Genomic DNA, 25803 nt, shown 5'->3' on the forward strand with positions numbered 1-25803 from the left:
TTACTCTTTGCAGATGATACCCTGGTTTTCTGTGATGCTGATGTGTTTCAACTTCGATACTTGAGGTGTGCATTGGCAGTTTCCAGGCTAAAGGTCAATGTGGCTAAGAGTGTGCTTATCCCAGTAGGGAATGTTCAGGATATTTCCTCTTTAGTTGCAGTCCTTGGATGCCGAGTGAGCTCATTCCCTATTCCTTATTTGGGCTTGCCCCTAGGGGTCTCTTCAAGGTTAGTGGGGAGTTGGGATTCCGTGATTGACAGATATGCGAAGAGATTAGTAGGATGAAGAAGCAATACTTGTCAAAGGGGGGTAAAGTTACTCTTATCAAGAGTACATTATCGAGCCTTCCCACTTATTTTCTTTCTATGTTCCAAATCCCTTGCTCCGTTGCAAATAGGATTGAAAAAATTCTAAGGGATTTCCTATCGGGAGGAAAGGGCGATGAGTTCAAGTACCACCTTGTCAGATGGGAGGAAGTTTGTAAGCCTGTGAAATTGGGTGGACTTAGTATAAGACGTTTAGTTCCTTTTAATCAAGCTCTCCTGGGTAAATAGTTATGGAGATATGGGAGGGAAAGACATCGTCCATGGCGCAGGTTAGTCTCTTGTCGGTTTGGGGAAGAGGCTGGAGGTTGGTCTACACGTCCGGTTACCCTAGTGGGAGGAGTAAGGATGTGGAAGGCTATTCGAAAGGGATGTGATGTTTTTTCTGCTCATATCAGATTCAAACTCCGTGATGGTCGTCGCATTCGGTTTTGGGAAGATCTTTGGTGTGGGGATCAGCCACTTTCTCGTACATTTCCTAGATTATTCAGTATTGCTGTTGATAAACACGCCTACGTAGTTAACTATTATCGGCTTGATAGCAGCGGGATTACATTGGATGTGCATTTTCGGCACTCTTTTCAGAATTGGGAGATGGACGGGGTATGTGTTTTTCTGGATCTTCTGTATCGGCAGGAGGGCGTTGGCAGAGATAATGACGTTTTGATTTGGGTTCCTTCTTCCCACGGTCGTTTCGAAGTTAGATCCTTATTCTTATGTTTGTCTAATTTTGTGAATCGAGACTTCCCGTGGAAAACTATTTGGCGGTCTATGGCTCCAACTAGGATGGCTTTCTTCGTCTGGACCGCTATGTGGGGAAAGATTCTAACAATTGATAACTTGAGAAAAAGGGGCAATTGTATTGTTAATCAGTGTTTCGGTGTTGTCTATACAAGGATGATGAGGAGTCCGTTGATCACCTCCTTTTGCATTGCGCTGTGGCGAACGACTGTTGGAATCTTATTGTTGGGTTGTTTGGCATGTGTTGGGTTATGCCACGATCTACTAAAGAATTAATTTATGTTTGGAGAGGATGTCGAGTGAGAAGAGATGTTCGCGATTTCTGAAGAATTGTACCACATTGTGTATGGTGGTGCATTTGGAAGGAGAGAGATAGCAAAATGTTCGAAGGGAAAGAGTCGCCTACACCAATGGTCAAACTTTACATTCTTCGTTCTCTTTTCAATTATGTGAAGAGGAGCTTTTGTTCTTCTTATGATGATTTAATTACTTTCTTGGATTCTTTGGGGCATTAGTCCCGGTTCCACTTTTGTAATTGGGACGTGTTCCCCTTTTGAACGCTTTTTTTAATGTTATTTTTACTTATCAAAAAAAATATATGTAAGTTGGTTAATTGAATGCACAAGGGGGGAAAATTAGCTTGTCCATTGGCTCGACTTGCAGAAACATCAAGTAAAGCAGAGAAAAACTGTTCAAACCTCTTTACAAGTCCTTCAAAGAGTATATCAGAGAGACTGCATATGTCTTTAAATGTTATGCTGATCTGACAATTATCAATTTCCATCTCCAAGTAATTTGAATCAACTCCATATTTTAAAGGTTTTGAAGACAAATGAACAAGCAGACAACATAAACCTTTTAGTAGCGGTGGATTAAAACCCTAAAACACAAGAATGCTAAAAATCAAATCAAATTAACTAGAATAGGTAACCCTACTTAAAACAAAATGAAATAAGGACATGTTCATCAGAATAAATTGCACAAAAGATCCATCCAGACTTCATATTGTTTCTAAGAGTTTCTTCACTGAAGAATACATTCGCCAGAAATACATCTGCATCACATTTTCATTGCCAATGAATTCGATGATTCTAATTCCAGTTTACAGAAATTATAAAATACCTTTACTAAATTACTATTGTTTTGTCACTCATAATGCGTCATATTTTCATTGCCAATGAATTCGATGATTCTAATTCCAGTTTACAGAAATTATAAAATACCTTTACTAAATTACTATTGTTTTGTTACTCATAAAAACGAAAGAACAACTAAATATGCATCACAAGCTATACGGTACGCAAACGCGTTTATATGTATTAAGAAACAGTTTTCTGCTTCCTGCATTCTCTACAAGTAATTTCCTGCATTTTCTACCCAAAATAAATAAATAAAAGTGTATTTACTGCATTTTCTGTATATTTGGAAATTTTGGCATTCTCCAATTTTTTTTCCAAAGCACAATTGAAAAAAAAGAAAAAAAAAAAAAAGGTGATTCTTAGGAAACAGTGCAAAATGATTTCCATACTTCCTTTTTCGCACAAATTTAACAAAATAATAATAATAAAATGCAAGAGGTTATGCAAAAAGGAGGTTGCTTCCTATAAAATCCCAACATGACAACATACCTATATAATTAAAGAAATGTCACTGATTCAGCAAATACGTCTAGAAACCCTAGTCTTACCCACCACTCGGTTATAAAAATAAAAAATAAAAACAGAAAATAAACAATTCAGTGCAGGCGAGAGAGAGAGAAAGGGGTACCTCAGGAGCTTTAATGGCGGATAGCAGGTTCTGGAAGATCGGTGAAGATGACGAATGCCCACAATCTAGGGTTTCATTTGATGATTTGAAACGCTTCGCTTTTGTCGAACCCAGTCTAAAACACAACACACAGACAATTCCAGAGTAGGACTAGGGTTGTGTTTGTCAATTGACGCTTCAATTTTTGCTGCTTTTTCGCGCTAATTTTAAGAGCGTGTTTGTCCTGTTGGTTGAAATGACCCAAATGACCAAACACAATATTTTGAAAATTATCTTGTAACAAAATTAAGTCTTTTTTTCTTATTTAAAATTCAGTATTTGAAAGAAAAAAAAATTTCAAATCAAAACCACTATTATATATGAAAAACCTAAAAAAAATTAAGAAAGCCTCCCTCCATGTTTCAAATTGAGCAAATAACAACATTTTCTCAATTTAAAGATTGAAATATTTAAAATATTCTTAAAGCAAAATGAAAAAAAAAAATTAAAAACAATGCACAAATTTTATTAAGAGTATTTTTTAATTTTTATAAAAATAGTCAAAATTTACGGGACAATTTACTTCAAAATTTTAAATTATAAATAAAATACTTAGCAGGTCTAATGGTCTCAAATTCAGCGATTCTGGGCTGGATTTCCCTATTGGACTCTTCCAATAGCATCACCAAAAATTAGGCCCCACCCATTAGGTCACGGAATGGTCGCTGAAAATCGTGACCCTCTTGGCGAGCCGTGGGCCTGCCATGTGAGCCCGCATCATTTTTGTTTTTATTTTTTGTTCTGCCCAAAACACTATTCCTAATGGTATGTTTGTCTGGAGGAAAAAATAAAAATAAATAAATAAATAAACATATTTTTGGCTTTTTTTGGTCTCTTTGTTAAGGCACTGTTTGGCTTAGCCAAACAGTGCCTTAAAGGCTTTTTTGGGCAAAAAAAGTTTTAAAAAAAATTACGAAAACTGTTTTTTTTTTAAATTACTTTTTAAAATATTCTTACTGACATATAGCCGTTTTAGGCACTGTTTGGCTGACCTAAATAGTGCCTTAACGGCTATATTGGCACAAAAACCTAATTTTTTTTATTTTTTTTAAAATAATTTTATATATATATTTATTTATTTAAAAAAAAACCTTTCATTTTTCCTCTATAAATACATCAACCCCTACTATTATTCACCTCACATCAACCTCTAGTCTTCAACCTACAAGTACAATCACTAAGTCATTTTCTCAATCTTTTAGTTATATTTTTTACTCAAGTTCAATTACATGGATCCGACACTACCATATTACAACTACAACTCCCAATTCAACCAATCAAATGATAATTTTGATCCCTTTTTATTTGTTGGAGAAGAATCCCAATTTGTTGGAGAATAATCTCAATTTCCGTCTCATCAACCTTCTCAAGTTTCGCCCATTCCTAATAAAGTGCCACAATCCAGTAACTCCCAACCTCCTAGAAAGCAAAAGGCTATTCGGCCTCCTAATTGGTCCACGGTTGAAGATGAGGCTTTTATGTTATGCTTAGATGGCCATTAGTACTGATGCGATCATCGATTCAGACCAACAAAAGACAGTGTTATGGATCTGAATTCATGAAAATTTTGAGCAACACATTAGTGGTGTTGGTATACCTAAAAGAAATCATAACGCTTGTTTGAATCGTTGGTCCTTCATACAACAAATGATTACCAAATTTTCTGGATGCATGCCCAAATCGAAAGGAATTACCCCAGCGGGCAAGACAATGAGTACAAGGTAAGTTATTTCTTATATTAAATTTAATTGGTAGATATTTTAAATATTTGTCTTCTAATAATTATTAATTTTTATTTTTTTAGATGATAACAGCCAAAGAGTTGTTCTCTCATCAAAATAACACCAAATTTAAGTTTGACAATTGTTGGAACATTTTGAAAAGCAACAATAAATGACATTTACATTATCAAAAAGAATTGACATCCAAAAAAACAACCGAAGAAGATGAGTGGAATCCACATTAATGATAGTGAACCTGTCAGTTACTCAAACCCATCAACTCCATCAAGTAATGCAGCAACGACACCAAGTTCGGTTAAAGGATCAGCGCACATAGGCAAAAATAATCCAACGGATGTTGAAGAATGTTAGCGACCACAAGGACGAAAAGCAGCAAAGTGTGATACCCCCGGATTTCCGAATACGGGTTGGCCAGGCCCACGCCCGAATACAAAGGGATATCAAAAACAAATCGAAGATAACCGAACACAAAATACAAGAGGATAAATAAGAATAAATAAAAAATGCTGAAATGAACATCAAAATGATAATCCAATAAATCCTCAGAATAAATTTCCATTAAATAATAAAATATTCTGATACCATAAATCTTCTAATATACAACTCGAGAATCCATACTGTGTGGACCCCTAAAAAATTACAATTGAATAAATAACCATAACGACTATTTACGTCTAAAAGATAAAACATAAATGAATCTCCTAAGTAGACTCGGAAGAGTGAAACAGACTGATCCCTGCTTGGCACAAACAATCCTCTACACCTGAAGAACACCTAAAAACAATAATGGTAGGTCAAACCAACAAACAAGTTCTACTCTACTACAATCCAAGCAGAGATTCGATACGCGTATATATCATAGTCAATCCAACAATAACTAGTAGTTCGTATAAATTTACACACACACACACTAAAGGAACCTCACTAGACTATAGGGTTACCTCAACGTGAATAATAGACAACATGCAAAATGCACATATAGTGGGCATGAGTACCTAGACCTTCCAGGGCACACAACTACACTATATCTAGCTACAAATCCGTGGTGATATATGCATCCTAACCACTGATCCTGAGACTCAACCTCATATCATGGCATATAATTATATATATATATATATATATATATAATCCAGTAACCATCTTATCCAGTAAAATGTAATCCTCTATAAGTCATTCAACTTGTTCAGCTGACCTGACTTGAATATAAGTAGAACTTAATATTTTAGTTAATCCATTCCTTTATACAAAATCGGTAGGACTTAACTGATAAGTTAATCTATCCCTAGAGTGCCACCATCCCATACTGGTGCACTGCACCCTCACAATCCAATAATTGATGTAACGATTAAGGAAATACATCAAATAATCCAGAAATAAATATAATAACATAATGTCATGCTATCACAGAATATGAATCACTTATAATCTATTTAAGCTTCCTATATCATATCCTACACAAACTGAGTCTTAAACATGCTGATATTTTATTATACAGCCAAGTAAGCATTCTACATATCCAATTTATGTCACACATTTAATCTCAATTGTTAGAACAATTTACAAAGATTAAATCCATTCATTCCTTAAAGAATTCAAATAGCATGCATTGTTACATTTAAGTCTGATTAGAATTTGTTTAAACTCGTACCTAGTCCTTATTTAATGATTAGGACCCCTAAAATTCACTTAAAATTAATTTGACGCTGTTTACGAAACTTCCCCAGTTAAGGCTCGAGCTTTTGTCCTAATTGCTCGAGTTTTCTGTCCAAGGCTCGAGCTTCCTGTCCATTGCTCGAGCTTTACATCCGAGGCTCGAGTTTTACATCCAAGGCTCGAGCTTTTCTTCTATGGCTCGAGCTTTGTCTCCAAGGCTCGAGCACTGTATCAACGAATCAAACACTGTTTACACGATTCACCCCAGAATTTTACTGTGAACCCAATCTTTATTGTTTAAGGATTCCTAGGCATGTTTCTAAGTTCCATCAATCCACATATATGAAAATTACATTATTTAAAACATGTAAAAATTCATAAAGAAACCAGATCAAATCCATGAATTTAACAATTCATATAACAAGAACAAATATGAACCAAATTCAATAAAACATATGTTCTAATCCAATTAAACATGCATAATTATTTAGTTTTATATGTTTAAGAATCCTGGAATCTCCTAAGCATGTATAGAAACACAAATCTAAGGGAGAGAGATAGAAGAAGAACTTGCCTTAAACTTTCGGATCGAAAGTTTAACTTCTTCTTCCTTGATTTTCTTCTCTAAAGATTCTCTTTTCCTTCTTCATTCCTCTTCTTCCTTCTCTCTCTAACTCTCTCTCTCTAAAATATATTATGTGATATATTTTAACCATTTTTTACAACCTATAGTTATATATTTATAGGCTAAATAATAACTCTATTCCTTTTCCCAATCCAAGTCAACTTAATAAAGAAAATAAAAATTAAAATATTGAAAAGGTAACTTAAAATATGTTACGTATATAATTTATGTATATCCTTATTAAATAAATAAAATATATACATCAAATTATTTATTAACAGATTATTTAATAACACTTAAGTTACCATAATATTAAAAGGTAACTTAAAACATGATACGTATAAAATCTATGTATACCTTTATTATATAAATATATAAAATATATACATTAGATTAAATATTAATACAAAAGTAACCATAAAAGTAATTAATAAATTATTTTCCTTTTATATATGTATATACATATATATCTATATATATACATAAACAACTATCCATGAGTAATTGTCCATACCTATTAAACCTCCTATCAAAGTAGTCCAGGTGACCTAATCGGTTGGCCCATTACTACTAACCATAACCGTAAAATAAAATAAAATAAAATAAAATAAAACATTTAATCATTTAATCATTTAATCTACAATTAATCACAATTAATTAAACATATCATTTAAGCACAATCAGATAAACAAATAATACAAATAACACCTAGACAGATAATCAATTAATCAAGTAACACTTAATTCAATTAAACACATAAACAATTAGTCAAATAATCAATTAAACAATTAAAAATGTAATTAAAACAAATAAATTAATACCGACACTATCTTTTTTAAAATTAGGGGTACCTACCTATATAAGGAATATGAGCTACTTTTTGAGAGGATATACTTGATATACCAGAGAGTAGATAGAGGCACAATTTTGGAGATTCTTAGAAAAGAAGAAAAGAAAGGAGGAGGCTAGAGACACAAGATTGGAGTTCTTCCATCAACCAAGAAGAGGAGCAATCTCTACCATGGAGTTAGCCCTTGAGGGTTGGAGGACACCATCCATGAGTGGCTAGACATCCTCTTGGGGCTAGAGTTAGCCCTAAGCATGCTTTCTACATCTTGATTTATGTATTTTTTAAGAGATTTGTATTGTGATAGATGTTTTGACACATATATATATATAGATATTGTTTATCCAATGATTTATGTGGTTTAATGCTTCCAATTGATCATTTCATTCTATCCATATGTCTATGTATGCTAGAATAGATGTTCATGTGTTTATCTCTATTTCTTGTGTTATTGATGCATGTCTATGTGTATTAATGTTATAGATCTAAAGATGGTCAAGACATAGTGCTTAATGGAATGCTCTTGTGGTTTATTTGATGGTTCATACTGATTTCTTGATGGATTGTGCCTCTCCCTTAGTTTAATTAGTTTAATTTCATGTCATTAGCTTAATTGTAGTGTAGTTGTAGTTTAGATGTTAAATGGGAGGACAATCCATGCTCGTTGTTTGATATTCCATACTTATGAAAGCAAGTAGCATATGTCTCTAACCTTGTGATGTGTTTGGATTGTGAGCTTAAAGAAAGGATTAATGGCTTAGTTTGATATATTGTGCTATCCACCATGTTGCTTAGACAATTTATGCTTAATTTGTCATCCATGCTTATTGAAACAACCACACATACACTATGTTGTAATACATGTTTTCCCCCTCATTAATCATTCATTAAGGGTGTAGAAAAGCTATGCTTAATGGTGATCTCTAAACCCCAAGATCTCTCTCTCTCTTATTTTCTCTCCATTTACATTTAATTGTTTACTTTAGTTTAAATTGCGTTTTAGTCTAATTCAACCACCAACCAATCTTTTGACCTACTAACCCTAATCCCGATTCTACAACCTTGTACGACCCACCAATCCCTCGGGACGATCCGTACTTGCCCTAACTATATTTTTAGTGAAAGGTAGTAGTGGCAATTTCTAAATGTAAAAGTTGGCCACATTCATCATATATCTACACCATTATCTTTTGGTGCACAAACTGTGGGTTTGGGTTGACGCCCCGAGCCACACTAAGTTTTTGGCGCTGTTGCCGGGGATTGATTGAAGGCAACGTCGTATTTGTGGAATCAATTAGGAATCAGTACTCTTTTGATCGTGTCTTTACTTTGTTTTCATTTTGGTTACTTATTATGTTGGTTCTTGTTTGACTAGGTGCATTGAAAAGAAGGTGAGTAAAGGAGTATTCCAAGAAAGGAGCTAAGCAAAGCAAAGGAAAAAGGCAAAATTCTAAAAATTTGCAAGGCTAAAAACTGAAAAATAAATTGAAGTGCTAAAGGACCCTTTGTGAGCTCTTTTTTAACTCAATCTCTAGTTAAATCGTCGGCTTGCGTGGAGGCTTATATTTCAATTCTTAGATAAATCGTGAGCCCACGTGAAGGTAATTTACTTTTCTTGCATATTGTTGATAGCATGGGAGTATATGAACATTGTATGTGGAGGAAGTTTGTTGATTGTTAATTTGTTGCGAAGGTGAAGTGTTTGTTCATTACTTGTTGGTTGTTGTGTTTTGTTGTGCATGCATGGTCGTAGATCATTGAAACCCACTCTTGTCCCTCTAAATTTTCATCTTGAATCCGTTGTTCGAAACCCTAGGGGAAGAGGAAGTTCTAGTTAATCCATTTCATCAATGGAAGGATATAATGAGAACCATGTGGAGGACCCTGGTCACATAGACCAACAAGGCATCTCCACCCAAATGTGCATCATGATAACATGCAAGTACCATTAGGTATGCCGATGCCATTCATTCACCCACCACAACAACAAGGCCAAGTTCCATTGGGAATGCTAAGGCCAATCTATGCTCCACCACCTCCCATCATTCAAGGCAATCAAGGTGCCCATGTTACACCTCCAATTGCTAATCCTCTCCTTGCTTTAAAAGATCACTATGTGCCTAATGAATACAATGCACCCACATGCATTCAATTGCCACCATTTAAAGCACACCTCTATGATATCAAACCACAAACTATTCAAATGCTTCCTAACTATCATGGACTTCCAAGTGAAGAACCTTACAAGTATTTGGATGAGTTTCTTGAAGTATGTTCCACCGTGAGATACACGGACATACCAGAAGAGGTTTTAAGGCTTAAACCTTTTCCATTTACCCTTAAAGACAAGACAAAATATTGGTTTAACAATCTTAGGCCTTTTTCAATAACTTCTTGGGCAGAAATGCAACAAGAGTTCTTGAAAAAGTACTATCCGGTTTCTAAGACCAATGCCATGAGAACCTCAATTCGAGAGTTTTCACACGGGGATGGGGAAACGTTCCATGAGGTATGGGAAAGATTCAATGAATTGCTTAGGAAGTGTCCACATCATGACATGCCCAAATGGCAATTAGTTCAATATTTCTTCAAGAGCTTATTGGACAATTATAAGGGCATGATTGATGCTTCCATGAGTGGCTTTTACATTGATAGGCATGAGGATGACGTGTGGCGTCTTTATGAGAGCATGAGTGAGAATTCTTTGCATCGAACTTTATCATCCAAGAATGGTAGGAATTTAAGTGAAAGGAAGAGTATTGGCTTACATCAAGTTGACCATTCCAATGAAATAGCCGCCGAGGTGAAATCCTTATCTCAAAGGTTTGATCAATTCTTGATCAACCAAAACTCGGCAAATCAAGTATCTTCCGTTCCTAACCATTCCTATTATGCATCCAATGAGACATGTATGACTTGTTCAAGTGTTTTACATTCTGCTTCTAATTGTCCCCATAGACGTGTGCAAAGTGAGCATCATGAACAAGTCAATGCAGCTTTTGTTAATCAAGGGAACAATCCTTATGGCAATCATTATAATCCTAGTTGGAGGAATCACCCGAATTTCTCTTGGAGAAACCAAGGGGAAGGCTCAAACCCTCCCCAAGGTGGTTTCCAAGGGAAGTATGTTCCACCTTCGATGCAAAGCCAAGGTTCCCAAGGATATAGACCATTTCAATCACAAGGAAACCAATTCTCTAATTCTCATTTTCCTAATCAACCATCATATTCTCAAGGAAATGCTAGAAGTCCCGCTTTTGAAGAGAAAATTTTGACCGCTATAGGCACTCTAGAGGCGAATACTCAATTGTTTCATTCTCATTCTCAATCCATTGCTAAGCTAGAAACCTAAGTAGGGCAAATAGCTAGTACTTTAAATACTAGAAAGAAAGGGAAAATGCCTTTGAATGCCCCACAAAAGCAACAATGTGTTGTGGAGACTCATTCCTCATCGGAAGGTCACACAATAGAGCATGTCAATGCGGTGACTACCTTGAGAAGTGGGAAGATTGCGGACAACCAAGTGGGTATGTCCAATGAAGAGAGTGAACCGGTGCAACCACAAGATGACACCCGTCCCGTTTCTCATCATATCTCTCCTTCATTGCATATGCATGATCTTTCAAATGAGAATATTTTGAAAAGTGATTTTGAAAAGAAAAATTTGCAACATGATTTCAAAACTTCTTGTGTTGAAGAGACTTCAAAGAAAATTTCTGAAAAGGTTTTTGAGCCAAGAGCTCCATTCCCGGATGCCTTAAAAGGATCCATTTCAATTGACAAGCAAAAGGCCAAAATAAATGAAATTATGGATGTGTTTAGGCAAGTGAAAGTCAATCTTCCCCTTTTGGATGCAATCAAGCAAATTCCAGCTTATGCCAAGTTTCTGAAAGACTTATGCACCCAAAAGAGGAAGAGCAAAAGCCAAGCACCTAGGAAAGTGGTCTTAACCGAGCAAGTAAGCTCAATTTTGCAGCATAACACTCTTCCGAAGTTTAAGGACCCCGGTTCACCTACCACTTCATGCATAATTGGAGATCATATCATTAATTGAGCTCTTCTTGACGTAGGAGCAAGTGTTAATCTTCTTCCATACTCAGTATATGTCAAATTAGGCTTAGGAGACTTGAAACCGGCGTAGGTGGTTTTGCAACTTGCCGACCGATCTATCAAAAAGCCTAGGGGTATCATTGAGGACGTATTGATTAAGATTAATAAATTTTTCTTCCCCGTTGATTTCGTTGTTATTGAAATAGAACCGGTCCCGAATCCTAAGAGCCAAATTCCTGTTATCCTTGGCCGCCTTTTTTGGCAACCGCGAATGCCAACATTAATTGTAGGACGGGGATAATGAAGATCTCATTTGGTCACATGAAGGTGAAGTTAAATATCTTCAATCCGACCCCCAATTCATTTGACAAGCATGAAGAAGTTAATGTTGTGGAGAAATGTCATGACCTTAAATGTGAAGGAATTGAGTTTTTGCGTGAGATCGAAGTTTCAAAAAGTTCATCTTCAACCCTGTATTCTAAGAAAATTGTTTCAAATTATTGCTTTGAAAGGGCATGGAAGCCCAAAGATTATTGTGACCAAAGACCAAAAATTTCTTTTGAGCTTAATCCAACAAGTTTTCTAGAGAACCATTTGTTGGATGGAGTTTAAAACACTCATCACCCCATCAAGGAGGGGATGCACTACAAGATGTTTGATCCAGGCTAAAAGAGCCCAACGTCTTGCTAGAGACGTTAAAGGCTAGTACATTTCGTAGGGTGTCACAACCCTATTCCTCCCTCATTTCTGTTTTAAATTTCATTTCTTGCGAAGTCTAGATATTGGCTTTGGGTTCATATGCACTGCTAGGAACTGTGATTAGGATTGCATGCACTTTTATGTTGAAATTGAGCATTTTGCATAAGTTCGATCGATCGCAAAATGAGTTCGATCGATCGAACTCCATACCTGCATCAAACCTGCATCCAAATCACCCTCTGTCCCATCGATCAAGAAAAACCTGCATATTTCAGCTCTCTGTCCCATTAATTGAAGACTTTCTTAGATCGATCTGAAGTTCTTCGATCAATTCAACTTCACCATTGGATCGATCTGCAGTGTCCAACACTTAGAAAAATTTTAAACCTGCATCAAAAGGCTCTCTGTCCCATTGATCGAACTTGTCTGTAGATTTTTGAATGTTCGATCGATCGGAGTCATTCTTTGATCGATCTTGGAGAGATCGATCTCTGTTCTTTAATTTACTGTTTTAAGTTTATCTTGTTTTGAATTTTAAATTTAAAATAATAATTATTTTATTGTGTTTATTCTGTGATTAAAAAAAAAAAAAAATTCAAAACCTTCCAAACATTTTGTCTTTTAGTGAGGAGAAATCAATCGAACTGGTGACGGAATGTTTTTAAAAAATCAAGTCAAGGGGTTTGTAGATCAATTCAAAGATCGATCTAACATATTCTCCCTCATTCCCTTCGCCGCTGCACAACCCATCTTATCCATTTCCGGCGAGACTTCGGCGATCATCCCAAGCGTCGATTCTCTCTTTCTTCCATCGTAGATCTCATTCACATCTTACCCTTTCGTAACTCAACTTCTCTCTCGGTTTATAGGTGAGATCCGAATCCCTCTTGATTTCAAGCTTTAATTACATAAATCCATGCTTTAAATGTTAGATCTAAGGTGTCTTGAACATGAATTTTGCAATTGATGACGTTTTGAAGCTTTGTATATATATGTATATATATGCATATATGGTTTTATATGTTTTTGATTTTTGATTTTTGATTTGATTTCGGGGGTCACGGGCAGAATCAAGTGACTAATGTTGATGCTTTGATGTGTAGATGGGCCCATGACCATGTTCGTGAAGGCCCCGTGCCATCCACGTCACAGATCTGTGACTTTTCGAGTTTCACCTCACAGTTCGATCGATCGAACTTTTTCTTCGATTGATCTGTAACAGATCGATCTCACTTATTCTTGATTGATCAAACTTGTATCGATCTCACATTTTGTGATCGATTGAACTTTACAGATATACTTCACACATTTCACACACCATCTCTTGTGTTTCATGCTATCTCATACATGCCTAATGCTTGTGTTTTCCACATTGGATGCATTCCATACTTATACTATCTAGCATGCTTCACATCATGTCACTTATTCCTTGTCACTTGCATAGATTCATGTTTCCTATCTGCTTTGTGTATCCTATTTTGACATACATGATTCTATTAATTGTGCTGTAATTTTTTATACTGGCACTGATTCCTTTTTGCAAGTTTTCTTTTTATTTTGCAGACCATGGCTAAGGTCAAGACTGTTGCTCGTGGACACTATCATCGGAGGCCTAGGTGGAGTTGGGACGACGAGGCAGGTCCATCTCACGCCCAGGACCCCATTCAGGAGAAGCCAGCAGAGCCCACTCCACCTTAGTCTCTAGTTGACAGTCGACTACAGTCTTCAGCCGAGGCATCTTCTTCACAAGCTGACGCTGAGGCTGAGCACATACCATCTCCATCACCACCGCCAGCTCAGCCAGCCTAGCACTTAGACCGGCCATTGCTGAGATATTCACGCCTTCGAGTGGTGCACGAGTCGGTCTTTAACATAGACTTCTTCTCCCGGTCTGTTCTTACTAGAGCAGCATATGACGATATAGACCGGAGGGGCATCTCAGCCATACTAGCCCCTGTCATATACCCAGTGTACCCGAGGTTGGACCGGATGTTCTTCCAGAACCTCCGACCTGCCCCGAGTAACCTAGCAGAGCTGCGGATTACCATTGATGGCCACCATATCACTATCACGGTGGACACCCTTTCCAGATCCTGCCGTTGTCCACACGTCTGCCCTCCTGATCTCTAGGATACCTATCCTACTCTATGGAGGCCCACATACAGACATGGTCGTTGCCCTCACAGGTCACTATGCCGGTGGCGAGACTTTCGCCACCCGGACTTATCTGCTAGACGACCTGTGGTTCTTCAATTCGGTGCTATACTGAAATGTTTTCATGGCCGGCCACAAGATACAGAGGCGCAGCGACTTTCTGTCAGCCTTATACGCCTTCTATACAGGGTATTGGATATCCATTCCTGCGCTCACCTGGAACGTTATGATGAAGCTGTATGTTGACCATATCAGCAACGCCAAGCCCAAAAGGGCTAAGTATCTCCCATTGAGCCATTTCATCGCACAAATTCTGAGAGACCAGCGCTATCCCTTCCAGCCACGGGAGCGTACTGAGACTGGGGTCTGTCCATTCAAGAAGAAGGATTGGGATAAGAGTTACCAAGCTTTTATCAAGAGCCTACAGGACGACGTTGTCGAGGCAACTGAGGAGTTAGAGAGAGAGGAAATGGAGCAGGCAGTGGCAGCAGTAGCAGCACAGGTGGCGGATGATATACCAGTCGATCCGCCTGCCATGCACATGGATATTGACTTAGAGCAGCCAGCAGAGGACCAGGAGCATCACTCTCCGACTGGGTCGCCCATTCAGGATGAGGAGCAAGCTCAGGATCATCATTCTCCCGCTCTAGAGGTACCTGAGGCTCCAGCACAGACACCTGGCTTTAGAGAGCGACTCCAGGCTTTAGAGGATGCTGTAGTATCTATCCGCACCGACACAGTCTCTATCCGAGAGGATGCTGTCTCCATCCGAGCTGACATTTCATCTCTCCGTACCGATGTCATGGCTGCGTTGTGAGACTTATCTCGAGATATCCGCGGAACACTCCCTGCCTTCCCTGCCTATCCTACCTCCTCTTCCTGATCTTTCTATCCCTTTGCTCTTGTCATTTTATATATATATGATACATTATTAATGTTACTCCATTTTTTTGGCCAGTCTGTTGGCCCTAATACTGTCCTATGATGTATATTATTTCTATTTATACATGCTATATTTTGGATGTTATACCTTGTATTGATATATCTGTTGTGATTAACTCTATCAGGTGCATCCCAGTGACTTTAGTGAGAGAGAGTACTGCCCAAAATTTTCAGGACCACCCTTATACCTCTCTCTATTTTCAATTGTTATCCCATTTACACTTGTATATCCACTGTGCACTGTTATTATCCCTTTTGTTATCTGATGAGTTTTATCCAAGTGCCAAATTTTCAGGACCATAGTTAATCCGAAGTTTGGGGGGGCTATGCCACATACTTTGGATAGTTCTGTCCCGGTTATTCTTTGCTATAGTTCCACTGGTATACTCTTTCCTTTTGTTCTCTTTGCACATTAAGGACATTGTGTCATTTAAGTTTGGGGGTAATAGTGTGAATTGCAGTGTTTGCTTTAAATTCAAAAATTTTAGTATGACTTGTGTATTTGAAGGATTTTCTATGATTGGTCCATAACTAGTTATGATTTTGATCCTTTGAGGACTATATTGCTTAAAATTTAAAAATTGCTAGACTTGAGAGTCCAATACTCCTTGTATGCTTTGTGGATGCCATTTAGGAGTAAATTTTTCGAAAGATTGATATCATGCTTGAACTTGTGGTCCACATCATCCTGATTTTGTGATTGTTTTGAGATTCACTCTAATATTCTACACTAGCACAGACGCACACTAGCATCATTTGTGGGGTACATGCTTTGTTGATTATTGAATTGGTTATATCCCAATTGAGATAGTAGTGCATTGAAAACTTTCATTTTGATAAAGGTGGATAACAACCCATTTTCATTAAGTAGCTGGGATTCTAGCCTTATCAAGCACTAAACTTTTCGTGCCGAAAGGTGGAGGGCCTAAACTCTAAGTTAATAAATGAATTCAATGAAAAAAAAAAAAAGAAAAAAAAAAAGAGAAAAGTTGCAAAAGCAATAAAAAGTAAGGACTTCTCCCAAAAGGTGAGAAGTGGGAAATAATTAGATGGAGGTTGTCTTGATTTGTAGCCTAGTTGATTTGAGCTTATAAGTCCTTAGGGGTGTTTCAACACCTAGTGCCCTAAAGCCGTCTGGTTTGGGAGTCATTGACCTAACGCTCGACCTCATGGATCGATAGAAAGCTTAATAGATCAACACATTGCACCATGCTTCTATCTTTGATCCTATTAAAAAAAAAAAAAAATCGAGTGAAAAGAATAAGCGCACCTAGAACAATAAAGCTTTAATAAAAGGTCCACTCTTTGTCTTGATGATCGTTACTAGATTTGTATTATAGTTTGAGGGTAAGGATGTGATCATTTTTTTAGTCGGCTAAGATAGCAACATACTTGATGCCGGTTCACTCAAAAAGGATTCTAGAGTTGTTTTGATTTACATGATCATTTTCTTGATGTGTGGAGGACCATACTTGCTTGCTTGATGTTAAAATTTTGGGAGATTGCTTGGAAAGGGTTGAAAAATTGCATACTTGAGGTAGTTTTCTCCCAATACTTGTTTGCAATATTGGTGCCTCTTTTGAAAAAATGAGCTTAATGTTTATGGGTATCATTTCTGGAAACCCTCACGAGACTTCACTCGTCCACTAGGGGTAACCTAGGGGTTTAAAAGGCTTGTTGCATATGCTAAATACAATCGTGTTCCCTACGAAAGTGGCGTTATCCATTTATTGCTTTCTAGTTCATAGTTGTATAGTTGTTTATTTCATTTCTTTTCTTTTTAATTCATTGCTAGGGACTAGCAATATTTAAGTTTGAGGGTGTGATGAGCACTGAAAAGTGCGTATTTAAACCCCTTAAACTTAGGTATTCTACGAATTTTATTTATCTTATTTTCCCGCTTTAGATTGATTTTGTATTATTTCCATTTTCAGGTACTTATCCCCAAAATAAGCTAACTCAGCTAAATAAGAGCATAATTGAAGCAATCTTGAGATTAATCAAAGAAAGGAGCAAAGTGGAGGCAAAAGGAAGCAAGTGGTGGAAATTTAGCATATTCGATCAATCTCACAATATATTCGATCGATCGAAAGTTCATCGATCTTAATATTTCAAGATGGATCCAAGCTCTCTTGTCCTTATCCAAAGATCCCACAAAGTTCGATCGATCCAACTTTCTTCCGATCGATCGAAAAGATTCCATCTTATCCACTTGTACCACCCTACCTACCACATTTGTCTCTTTCCCAAAAATATCTTCAAAATATCTCAGATTTGTTTTTATCCAAAAAGGCGCCGCCATAAAGGATCGATCCAGCTTAAATTCGATAGATCTCAGCCATGTTCGATCGATCTCACCACAAGTTCGATCGATCGAACTCCCTAAATCCCGAGAAAATCTAAATTCCAGCTCATTAAAAGTTGTCTCATATCCAATCATAGGAAGGAATATTGGTGTATGAGCCCAGCTCATTTTGGGTGATATTTAACCTACCTATATTAGGAATATGAGCCACTTTTTGAGAGGATATACTTGATATACTAGAGAGTAGATAAAGGCACAATTTTAGAGATTCTTAGAAAAGAAGAAAAGAAAGGAGGAGGTTATAAACACAAGCTTGGAGTTCTTCCATCAACCAAGAAGAGGAGCAATCTCTACCATGGAGTTAGCCCTTGAGGGTTGGAGGACACCATCCATGAGTGGCTAGACGTCCTCTTGGAGCTAGAGTTAGCCCTAAGCATACTTTTTACATCTTGATTTATGTATTTTTGAGGAGATTTGTATTGTGATAGATGTTTTGACACTTTTATATATATAGATATTGTTTATCCAATGATTTATGTGGTTTAATGCTTCCAATTGATCATTTCATTCTATCCATATGTCTATGTATGCTAGAATAGATGTTCATGTGTTTATCTCTATTTCTTGTGTTATTGATGCATGTCTATGTGTATTAATGTTATAGATCTAAAGATGGTCAAGACATAGTGCTTAATGGAATGCTCTTGTGGTTTATTTGATGGTTCATACTGATTTCTTGATAGATTGTGCCTCTCCCTTAGTTTAATTAGTTTAATTTCATGTCATTAGCTTAATTGTAGTGTAGTTGTAGTTTAGATGTTAAATGGGAGGACAATCCATGCTCGTTGTTTGATATTCCATACTTATGAAAGCAAGTAACATATGTCTCTAACCTTGTGATGTGTTTGGATTGTGAGCTTAAAGAAAGGATTAATGCCTTAGTTTGATATATTGTGCTATCCACCATGTTGCTTAGATAATATATGCTTAATTTGTCATCCATGCTTATTGAAACAACCACACACACACTATGTTGCAATACATGTTTTCCCCCTCATTAATCATTCATTAAGGGTGTAGAAAAGCTATGCTTAGTGGTGATCTCTAAACCCCAAGATCTCTCTCTCTCTCTTATTTTCTCTCCATTACATTTAATTGTTTACTTTAGTTTAAACTGGGTTTTAGTCTAATTCAACCACCAACCAATCTTTTGATCACTCGACCTACTAACCCTAATCTCGATTCTACAACCTTGTACGACCCACCAATCCTTTGGGACGATCCCTACTTGCCCTAACTATATTTTTAGTGAAAGGTAATAGTGGCAATTTCTAAATGTAATACTTGGCCACATTCATCATAGATCTACACCATTATCTTTTAGGGCACAAATTGTGGGTTTAGGTTGATGCCCCGAGCCACACTATGTTTTTGGCGCCGTTTCCGGGTATTGATTGAAGGCAACGTCATATTTGTGGAATCAATTAGGAATTAGTACTATTTTGATCACGTCTTTACTTTGTTTTCATTTTGGTTACTTATTGTGTTGGTTCTTGTTTGATTAGGTGCATTGAAAAGAAGGTGAACAAAGGAGTATTCCAAGCAAGGAGCTAAGCAAAATAAATGAAAAAGGTAAAATTCTAAAAATTTGCAAGGCTAAAAACTGAAAAATAAATTGAAGTGCTAAAGGACCCTTTGTGAGCTCTTTCTTAACTCAATCTCTAGTTAAATCGTCGGCCCACGTGGAGGCTTATATTTCAATTCTTAAATAAATCGTGAGCCCATGTGGAGGCAATTTACTTTTCTTGCATATTATTGATAGCATGGGAGTATAGGAACATTGTATGTGGAGAAAGTTTGTTGATTGTTAATTTGTTGCGAAGGTGAAGTGTTTGTTTATTACTTGTTGGTTGTTGTGTTTTGTTGTGCATGCATGGTCGTAGATTATTGAAACTCACTCTTGCCCCTCTAAATTTTCATCTTGAATCCGTTGCAGAAGTTAACTTGCGCTTTAGCTCATCAAAAGCTTTCTGACAATGTTCATCCCACACGAACCGTACTTCTTTCTTGGTTAGGTAAGTAAGCGGTCCCGCTATCTTCGAGAACCCCTGAATGAACCTACGATAATATCCTACCAATTCGAGGAAACTCCGAATCTCGGTAGGTGAAGTAGGCTGTCCCCACTCAACCACTGCTAAAACCTTAGCTGAATCTACCGCTATTCCCCTTTCTGACACCACGTGACCCAGAAACTTCACTTCCCGCTGCCAAAATTCACACTTCTTGAACTTGGCATATAACTGGTGCTCATGAAGCGTCTGCAAGACTATGTGAAGATGTCTAGCATGGTCGTCCTCTGACTTTGAATAAATCAAAATGTCATCTATAAAGACAATGACAAATTGATCTAAATAAGCCCTGAAAACTCTGTTCATTAAGTCCATGAAAACCGCAGGTGCATTAGTCAGTCTGAAAGGTATGACACGAAACTCATAAGAACCATATCTAATGAGAAACGCTATCCTCGGAACATCCTGCTCCCGAACCCGAAGTTGATGATATCCAAAACGAAGATCAATCTTAGAGAAGTATGTAGCTCCCTTCAACTGATCAAAAAGATCATCAATCTTGGGCAAAAGGGTACTTATTATGAATAGTAACCTTATTCAACTCCCTATAATCTATACACAGGTGAAGTGAACCATCCCTCTTATTCACAAGCAGAACTGGTGCTCCCTAGGGTGAAATACTCCTACGAATAAAACCCTGGCTGAGTAATTGCTGAATTTGATCCCTTAGCTCTCACATCTCCACTGGTGCCATCTTGTATGGTGCTCTAGCAATAAGTGTAGTGCCTGGAGCTAAGTCAATCACAAAGTCTATCTCACGACTAGGTGGCAATCCTGGAATTTCCTGAAAAACATCCGAAAAATCCTGTACGATTGGTATGCTATCTAATGATACAGAAATCTCCTCATCCGTTTCCTCCTCCATATGGAACAAAGAAGTGCTAGTAACCCCATTAGAATGTGGCATAGCGACAACTTACCTATCTTGTCTGGGTATGGTGAACACATTAATCCCATCAAAACATTTAACTTGGGCATGGTAGTGAAATGACTAGTCCATCCCAAGTAACACAGCATAAGTGTGCATGTCCAGGACCAATAGATTGGCTAGAAATCTGAGTCTACCAATATCTAGTGTCACAAGCCCATCACTCTCATGTAAAATGGCAACATTGTCCAAAGGTGTAGCAATACCATGAGATCTATCAACATACCTGTGTCCACTAAACTACAAAACCTAAAACTCCTGAATGCTCCATAGAGCAAAACACATAAGGTAACACAAAATGCTCCGGAATCTACTCACTTTTAGATTATCGCTCCATCTTAGGAATTCTTCCCTCGAAATCAAACTTACTTTATTGATTTACACAAGTTCTTTTATAAACTCCCTAACAATCATCCCGCCTCAACACAATGGACCTACAAGCAAATATTCGTTTGCCTGTCCAAAACCAATCACTCCACTGTGACAATCCTTTATTATTGTGACAATCACATTCCAAAATAGTTTAATAAAACCATATGTGTAATCATCACACAATATAAAAACCAAAACCACCAGTTCACTTTATTAAGAACTTCTCTAAACCATAAATTGTCAAACGAATAACTGTAAGATATTCTTTAACCAAATACTAGTGTACGTGATTAAATTCATACTACACTTTTATTAATATCTCCACCACTGCTAGTAATTAAAATCACTCTTAAAAGAGCCATCCTCCTTGTGGTTCGGTATCCTCCTGCTTGGACGGCCCGACATCTCCTTGTTTAGGACACTGCTTGGAAGTGTGGCCATACTCTCCACAAGTATAGCAAGTACCCCTAAAAGTACCAAATGGCCTCCTCTGCTGGTTAGACTGTAGCTAATCCCGTCTTACCTGTGGTCCCCCATTCTGCTATCTCTGAGCTAACCCAAGACATTGATTAAATGTATACCCATCCTCTCCGCGGCCAAAACAATGAACTTTAACCACATTCTGCACCATTGGTACTGCTTCGAGTGTCCGCTGAACGCGTGGCTGATTCTGAAGTGCAGTTGCTACGCCTGCAGCTACAGCCTGAGTAATAATGTAAACTAACTGAGGAGAAAACTCTAGATTCCTGCTTGATTGTAGCCCCGATCCTGAGACCCTTGAGTCTGCTATACATCTTCCTACTCGATGTGCAACTGACCACCTTCCTCCTGCTCCTTCTCCTGAAGCCTTGGCAGTTGCTGCTCTTCCTCCATTTGCCGACGCCGTAGGCGATCTTGCTGCCTATGTGCCGCTCTCCTTTGTCGACTGTTTCCTTGCATGTTCTGTCCTCTTCTAGCGTTAACTATACTGTTAACATAGAAAGACAGACATCAATACGACTTAAACCGAATCGTAAAGGAGTACAACGAATCCTAAACTTAAGCTCTAAACAAGAGAATACGCTACGTGGAAGTCTTATACGATAGAATCTTAGAGACACTTGAACCTGGAGTGCTCTGATACCAACTGTGATACCCCTCGATTCTAGAGCCACGGGTGATCAAGTCCGAGCACAGATCCGAGGGATACGAAACAATTAATATGTAAATAAGCATATAATACAGAACGAATTAAAGAAATAAATAATAAGCTGAAAAGAATTCTACAGTATAATCCTTAAAATTTATAAATTAATATAAATTCTAAACTTTCCAATATCTGTACAACTCGGGAATCCATCTAGTGGACCCCTATCCAAATCCCAAACTGAAAAGGAAACAACTATAATAAAAATCTAAAGTTAAACATAGAAAGCAGTCCTACGTAGTCGGAGGAGTGAGTGATTGTATCTGCTCTGCACGATCAAGCCCTAACCCTGAAAGTGACGAACACCTAAAAAATAAGAGTGGGTCAGGCCCACATGCAAGTCCTATCCTATTACAATCCATACAGAAACCATATACGCAGATACATCCTAGATAGCTCAACAATAACTAAAGTAGTCCATATAGATATAAATACACACTATAGGACGCTCACTAGACTATAGTGTAACCTTAGCCTGAATAGAAGGTAACATGCAAATCGCACGTAACGTGGTCATGCATACCTAGACCTACCAGGGAATAACAACTATGTCCAGTTATCCATCCTAGGTGATATACGCACCATAACTATGATCCTGAGACTCAAGCTCATATCACGGCACCATAAAGATATATATATTAAATCCGTTCAAGGTATGACATTCAAATGTTCATTGATCTGTCATATATATAAGTAGGACTTAACTTTTATAGTTAATCCACCTTACTTCAGAATAGGCAGGACTTAGTGCTTTGAACTAATCCATTCCCAGAATAGGTAGGTGATAGTGTTTTGAACTAAGCCATCCCTAATATGCCACCGTCCCATACCGGTGCATATACACATATATAAGTAGGACTTAACTGTTATAGTTAATCCAACTTATTTCCAAATAGGTAGGACTTAGTATTTTTAACTAATCCGTCCCTAGTATGCTACCATCCTATACCGGTGCATACAAAACACAAGTCCGTATAATTGATAAAGCAGAAATAAGTAACTCATCAATCATATACCAAAATTAGCATAAATAAAGTCTAACATGTGTATGACCAAATTATGCATCCAATATAAGATCTAAAAATCCTATTTCAGTCCTTTAAATTGATAAAATAAGATTAAGCATTTAATCCTCCAAATCAGTCATAACTTGATCCAATTGTAGGCAAGTTAAATACCGTCTTATTCCAAACCAAGCATAGTTAATTTCAAGTAGTCCACTACACTTATACCTATATTTAAATATGATTAAATAGTATTAAATCATAGATACAAGAAACTCCAAGTTCCAGTAGGTAAGTTGATTAACAACCAAAATGCAATATGTCAGATTTTTCCCTAAGTTCACACTGTCCATTCCTTAACCCATTTATGAATTATTATTTCCCTATATTTTTACAGGTCTATAACACTCATATACATCATTTAAAACAGTTTAAACAAAGTAGGAATACCCTGTATAGTCCAAACAATGCCCTAAAAATAGTTAAAACGTAATTCGGGGCGAGAGCAGGCTCTCACAAATTGAGAGCCTGCTTCATTAACATGGGAGCCGGCTCCCTAACTTTGGGAGTAGGCTCTGTGGAGCTAGGAGCCGGCTCCACACTCCTTGGAGCCGGCTCCATTGATGAGGGAGCTGGCTCCCTCCTTTTGGGAGCCTGCTCTCTCACTCCCTGAGCCGTTCTGTGTTTTCTGCTTTGTCTTCCTCGCCTCTGGCGATACCCAGGCCTCTAAAATTCTTTTAATACTTGTTCCAGTGTTCAATTAATGTCCCAAATTATTTACATGACATCATTATGCATTAACAATATCAATTACACAAGGCTTAAAAACATATACAGAAAGATACAATTAAACGCTTAAAGAATTTTCAAAACAGTTTAATTCAACGAAGCTTTTAAACATGCATCACAGATATGTTTTAGCATTAATTAAACCCCTGGATTCTACCTAGGCATGCACAGAACACAGGTTAAAGGGAAGAGTTAGAATAGAGACTTGCCTCTGATTTCAGTTTAGAAATCTTAAACCGTCGTCTCTAGCAACTCCGACGGCCTTAATTGCTTTTACTGACCTCTGCTGCTCCTAGTTTAACCCACGAGCATGCGTCAATGATTCCTCCTTGATTCAGCCTTTGACCCTAACCAAAACCCTAACTTTTCTCTCTCTGTTCTCTCTCAAACCCCCCTGTTCTTTCTCTCATCCTCCACTGTTTGTAAGTAGAGTTCTAAAAACCCTTGCAGACTATTAAACTGTTATATTTTTAGACCACTTAGGTTAACCTAATTCTAATTACATAGGGAAAGAAAAGCACACACAAGTCGGCAACACCGTGAATCATAAAACCCTAATTAATCCAATTAACTTATTTAAAGAATTAAACAATTACAATAATTCAATTAAATACAAATAATAAATTAAAAAAACAATTAAATCAATTAATTCAAACAATTAAACAATTAAACCAACAAAAATGTAACTAAATAATTAATTAAAATACCAAGACTATCCTTTTAAAATTAGGGGTATTACATGTAGTCTTCCTAGTTTTGTATGACCCGTTCCCTATTATCCTATTCATTGTTTGGATTCACGGGGCTACAAGAGATGTGTCTTAGGCACCACCTACTGAGCTTTATGTTCACCCCATTATTTAACATTTTTCAAGTCCGGGAAAAAAAGTAGTGGATCCTGACCTTCCACAAGCATGAGGAAGACTAGGAGTTTATTTTGTCATCTTTAGTATTTTTTCCCATTTTTTTTGTAAAGTCTCAAATTATAGTAAAGTGTATTTACTTTGCACACCATGGACATGTATTGTGGCTAAGACATTTGATTGTAAATGATGTAAATTTTGGGACTATGTAGATATTTCATGTTGAATGGGAATTGAAGTTGCGTTTTGACAAATTCATTAATGTCTTTCAATTATTAAATATCATATTTCGTTACCATGAATTCGGAAATGAAGTGCATAACAGGTTCGGTGCGAGTTCGGGTGGTAGTAAACACAGTCAGTGGCCATTCCAGTGAGTTTCAGGGTTCAGGGCCTTGTTTCGGCCGACTGATCCTCACCATCAGCCGAACGAAACCCTAGGTTTGGCCGACCAAACCCCCATCATCAGTTGACCGACGGTTGAAACAGTGAAAGTCCTGAGAACAAATTTTTGCCCCATCATTTTAGGCGACCGACCCTGTAGGTCAGCCGGCTGATCCTGCTTTGTCAGCCGGCTGGTAAAGGCCCATCAGCCGGCTGATCATCCCCTCTGATAAGCGCCGAATATTGTATATTCAAGCG

At 37.4% G+C, this 25803-nt stretch overlaps 1 protein-coding gene and 1 pseudogene across 1 annotated transcript in view; both read right to left on the reverse strand.

Moving 5' to 3' along the window:
- LOC132283741 (uncharacterized) overlaps nt 1-3017 on the reverse strand; it is a 34096-nt gene extending 31079 nt beyond the window's left edge. Inside the window, exon 1 of the mRNA XM_059785753.1 lies at nt 2832-3017. The gene's annotated coding sequence lies outside the window, so the exon portion shown is untranslated. The remainder of the gene's footprint in view (nt 1-2831) is intronic.
- A 7183-nt stretch (nt 3018-10200) lies between these two features.
- On the reverse strand, nt 10201-10299 carry LOC132287435 (small nucleolar RNA R71; annotated as a pseudogene).
- Nucleotides 10300-25803: the final 15504 nt, after the last annotated feature.

Source organism: Cornus florida, unplaced genomic scaffold, assembly GCF_030987335.1.
Source record: "Cornus florida cultivar Cherokee Brave unplaced genomic scaffold, ASM3098733v1 CherokeeBrave_3.0.0_Hap2_Chr11, whole genome shotgun sequence".
Lineage (NCBI taxonomy): Eukaryota > Viridiplantae > Streptophyta > Magnoliopsida > Cornales > Cornaceae > Cornus > Cornus florida.